The sequence below is a fragment of the Macadamia integrifolia genome, unplaced genomic scaffold (genome assembly GCF_013358625.1).
Source record: "Macadamia integrifolia cultivar HAES 741 unplaced genomic scaffold, SCU_Mint_v3 scaffold3431, whole genome shotgun sequence".
NCBI lineage: Eukaryota > Viridiplantae > Streptophyta > Magnoliopsida > Proteales > Proteaceae > Macadamia > Macadamia integrifolia.
Window position 1 is genome coordinate 1 of NW_024869496.1, and position 5265 is coordinate 5265.

Genomic DNA, 5265 nt, shown 5'->3' on the forward strand with positions numbered 1-5265 from the left:
TTTGAGCTAAAGACTTACCTATTAACATAAACCATGTTAGTCTAATCCAAATATAAAAAATAAATGAAACAAAAACATTGAACTTCCCTTTCTTCTCAACAGTCCTTCTCGAAGAGGACTTCTGTAGGTGGAGTCCTAAGGGGAAGGGTTTGCTGAGTTGGCAACGTTGGAACTGTCGACTCTTCGTAGATAACTTCAGCGAAGAAATCGTGGGGCAAGAGTCAGACAAGGAAAATGACAAGGCGAAGGCTCATTCGGATATGGCAGAGGCTTGGGCTCGGTCAGGCAAGGGACAATCGTGGGGCAAGAGCCAGACAAGGAAAATGACAAGGCGAAGGCTCGTCTGGATATGGCTGAGCCGTGGGCTCGGTAGGGCGAGGGACGAGGTGAGAGCTAGTCCAAATATGACCAAGCCGTGGGCTTGGCTGGGTGAGGGACTAGGTGAGTGCTCGTCCGGATATGGTTGAGCTATGTGCTCGGCTGGTCAAGGGGCGAGGTGAGAGCTTGTCCTGTTGAGGCCGAGTCGTGGGCCCAACATGGCTAGGGATGAGGCGAGTAACTCGCCCTCTATTGACTACCTCCGGGCTCCGAGGCCGAGGTTGGGGTATATTTTGGCACATCATAGGCCCCCTAGCTCTGGCCACTTGGGTCGTGTTGATAGAGCTGAGAACTTCGCGTCTAAGATCAGGAAACGAGCCGTCATTTATGGCCTTAGACGTGCGCTGCATCTTGGGGCTCAAACTCTTCTGAGGTTCTCATGTGTCTGAGGAGACTGTTATGCCTCAAAAATACCAACCATCTTTTGATCTCATCTGTTGATTTCGATGAGATTCTAGCCGCTAATCATTCCCCTTCTTGCCCTTTAAATAGTCAAGCTTTTGGACTTCATCTGCTTTGGTTTCTGTAGGTGCTCGGCTCGTTCCTCCAGTAGCCTCAACTCGACAAATAAGTGGCGCATGCCTAACTCGTCCTATATTGTCGTGATCTGCTTCTTTTTGCCGTATTCCAACTAGTAAGTTTTGTTTTTTCCTTTGTTTTTAAGTCATGGCTCGCACCTATTCCTACTATGCTATTGTTAGGAACTCCTCTGGTCAAGACAGTGGCCCTCTGTTGTGACCCTCTTCGGGTGTGGGCACGCCTGACACCCCTCCTCTAGCAGTAGTTAGGCTTGACCCTCCCGGGGGTGTTCGGCCTATACCTAAGGTGGTTTCCTCGTCCAGTGAGGATGATTCCTCTAACATATCTAAGTCCTCTAGCAATGGCTCGGAATCCGAATCAGATTCAAGTTCTAAGACACACTCTAGCGAGACAGCCTACAAGAGTTGGCGTAGGCAAGGAAGTGAGCGTATCCGAAAAAGATGAGAACGGTGCAGAGGTTGCCGATGTTACGAAAGGTTCTACGAATGATGAGGGCGAGGGTTCCACTTTGCCATTTGGTCCACGTTGAGCTGCCAACAATATCTTTGGGAGCCTTCCTGCATTGATCTTGGAGGTCTATCGAGAATGGTATGGGATTCCAGAGGACGTTGTGATGCAAATTCCTAGAATCTAATGAGGATGAGGTTGCAATGTACGAGGTTGCCTTCATGAATGGATTGAGGATCCCCGTGCTTGTGCTCGTCTGCGACACTCTAGACGACTTGGGGATTTCCCCGAGGTAACAGATGCCCAATTCTTGTCACGTTCTGCTTGGGTTTGTTGTCTTTGTCGCCAAGCTAAAGCACATTGCTACCATTGGCCCCTTTGGTCATTACTTTATCTTGAAGTGGCATAGCATGAGCTGGTATTACTTCACCCGTCGGGACAAGAGGAAACCCTATGGGATAGTGAGGTTTTTCAACCACATGCCCACTTCTGTGAAGGGGTGGAAAGATATATTCTTCTTGGTCATGATGGTGGGGAATCCTTTTAAGACTTCTTGGGCCGAGCCTTCCCTAAAAAAGTTGAACTGAGCTCCCACCCTAAGCGAGGACGAGGCCCAGATAGTCTAGATGTGCTTGGACGAGGAAGCTGTGGACTTTCAGATCCTCCAAGAATAGAACTTATTGCGGGAGTGGGACCTTAGCGAGTCCCCGAGAGAAGGTGAGGGTTCACGACTTGGGTAGCTGCAAAAGGCAAGGCCACGGGTGGCCAGTCCTCGGGTCATGCTGAGGGGAAGAGGCAAGAGACAACTCCTGTGTCCTCAGCTCGGCCAACCACGAAGGTGCCCAAGGCGGTTGACAAGCATGCTGTAAAGGATGTAGCTTCTCTTTGAGGGACGAACAAAGGGAAGAACCCAATGGGGCCTCCCCTTGCTTGTGGGATCGTGGAGTAGGGTTCTTTGCCATAGAGATCTCCTTCTTAATCATTGAATCAACCTATAAACCAAAGTTAGGAGGGTCGGAAGAGGAGAAGGGAGGAAGAATTGCTGACTGATGGTGATGAGGCAAGTGGGGGAACTGGCTCCACTTCCCTCGGAGGTCATCAATCTGGGAAGAGGGCCACTCTTCCTGTGTGGAATCTGTTTGAAGAAGATTCTTCCATCGCGGACAAGGCGGTGGCTCAGATTTGGGGTAGGCAAGGTCGGCTACGCCTAGACATCGAAGGAGTTCGGGGGCACTAGGACCCATACTTTTTTGATTTCATGTATCAGCACATTTACAATGTAAGTATCCCGTCGTACCACACTGTGGGGTTCCTGACTAGGCCAGCTTTGATGTGCTTTCTTTTTGTAGGGGTTTAATTGGTCGAGCGTGTAGCTGGTTTGATAGAATGGCTGCTCAGAAGCATAAGGCCGAGCAGGAGGCTCAATAGCTTTGGGATCAGCTAGCCCAAGTCAGGGGGCAACTGGAGATCTCAGGGAAGCAGTGTCAAGCTAAAAAGGCCAAGTCTACTGCCCATGAGAAGAGAGCCGCTCAGCTAGAGGAGGAGGTCATGAAGCAGCTCCTGGCCCAGAGTGAGCTTGTGAAAGCTAAAGAGTCGCTGCAGGCTGAGGCTACTGAGCTTCAAGAAGAACTTCGCAAGAAGGAAACTGCTCAGTAGTTGGCCATCCAATCTCTTACGGAGCAGCACTGCTCTGAACTCAAGCAGGTTGGGGAGAAAGCGGTGGAGAGATATGTGATCTCCCCTGCAGGTCAGGAGTGGCTGCTCAACCTCAATACCTCCTCTTTCAACTCTGGCTCTGAGACGATGATTAACTTCATCCTGAAGAAGTACCCTACTCTTGACCTGAGTGATTATGAGCACTTGCTTCCCCCTCTTGAGTCTTCGATGTTTGCAGGGAGGGCCGATAGTAGATGAAGTGGGGGATGAGATGAACCAGGAGGAGAATGCTGCCACAGCTGATAGGAAAAGAAGACCTCCGCTACCACTTGACCCGAGCTGCCTGCCTTCCTATTTTTTGTCTTGATGTATAGATGGCCGAACTCCTTCCTTATTATGGATATTTTTTTTCGAACATGTACTCATACATTTTATCGTTAAAAGAAACCTTCCTTTTTGTACTATTCTTTGGTTGTGGCACGTGAGCTGGACATTGAACCTTTAATTTCTTAATGTTGATGACCTTGGCTGGGTAACCTTTTTCTACGGTTGGCAGTTGGGTACTTAGGCAATCTTGAGGGCTGCGGCAATGTTGATCTGAGCCAGGGCCTAGACTTTGCATTTGTTTGCCTTAAGGGATGAGGGCTTACAGCTTGAGCCAACTTAAGACATGTTCAAAGCCGAGGTTGAGAATTAGTCTGAGCCGGGGCTATGACTTAGCATTTATTTGCCTCAAGGGATGAGGGCTTAAAGCTTCGAGCCGAGGCTAAGACATGGTTAGAGCCGAGGCTGAGACTTAGTCCGAGCCGGGGCTAGGGATTAATGTTTATTTTCCTTAAGGGATGAGGGCTTACCGCTTCGAGCCGAGGTTAAGACATGGTCAGAGCTGGCGCTGAGACTTAGTCTGAGGGCAAGAACGTATGTTAATGTGCTCTGCCTTTGTACGTCCTTTACCCCAACTGATGAAAAATTTGCATAGTACATAATTGAATGAATTACTCGCATTAAAAATTGGATATGAATGAGTGAATTGGCATAATGTAAATAAGCAATCATGAAATAATACAAGAATTAGTGCAAGAAGGGGGTAAGTTAAACTAGAACATGAAAAATCATGAAAAATTGTTAGTAACTTGAAAGTGAGACTAGAACTGAGAAATTGAAATTGGAAAAACGTGAAACTAACGACGACTAGAACTAAGAAAGTGAAATTGGAAAAAGTGAAACTAAAAACTAACAAATGTACATTGGCCTTATTGGTAGAATTTCTTGAGATTCTCAGCATTCCATTTTCTGGCTATGGGCCTACCCCCTGAGTTTGCAAGTGGTATGTTCTGGGACGTACCACTTTGGAGTCTATGTATGGTCCTTCCCAATTTGGGCTTAGCTTGCCGATGCTTTTTGGGTCTGACACACTTGCCTTCTTGAGCACTAGGTATCCGATCTAGAAACTTCTGTTGCGAATCCTTTTGTTAAAGAATTGGGCTGCCCGTTGCTTATATGCTTCGTTGAGCATTAGAGTTTTTTCATTTACTTCCTCGATGAAGTCTACGTTTACTCTCAGCCCACTCTCATTTTCTTTCTCGTCAAATGCTATTGTTCTGAACGATGACTAGACCACTTCTACTGGAATTAAGGCTTTTGTGTCGTACGTCATTCGAAATGGGGTTTCTCCGGTTGGAGTCCTGGTCATGGTCCTATAGGACCATAATACACTTAACAACTTGTCTGCCCATGCTCCATTTGCCTGGTCGAGCCTCATTTTTATGCCTTTTAGCAATGTTTGATTGGTTTTCTCCACCTGGCCATTCGACTGTGGATGTGCTACTGACGTATTTCTAAAGTTAATGTGGTACTTGGTACAGAACCTTTTGAATGTTGGGTTATCGAATTGCTTCCTATTGTCTATTAGCACAATCTTTGGAATCCCGAATCGATAGATAATATCGTCTTTGAAAAAAATTTCAATGGAGAATTTTCTTATGGTTACTAGGGGCCTTGCCTCCACCCACTTGGTAAAATAGTCTATCGCAACAATTAAAAACTTTACTCCTCTTTTTCCATTTATAAACTGACCCAAGATGTCCATCCCCCACATAGTGAAGGGAATTGGGCATAAAATTGGGTTGAGTTTGGTTCCCAGGACATGTGGTATTGGTTCATACATTTGACACTTAAAGCAGCGCTGGACAAATTTCATCAAATCTTGCTACATCTTTGGCCAGTAGAAGCCTTGCCGCAATA

General features: G+C 46.9%; 1 long non-coding RNA gene across 1 annotated transcript; it reads left to right on the forward strand.

Moving 5' to 3' along the window:
- The first annotated feature begins 938 nt into the window (after positions 1-938).
- Positions 939-3485, forward strand: LOC122068130. The gene is made up of 2 exons (XR_006136987.1): positions 939-2644; positions 2715-3485. It is a non-coding gene; the product is annotated as an uncharacterized LOC122068130 (long non-coding RNA).
- The last annotated feature ends 1780 nt before the right edge of the window (positions 3486-5265 follow it).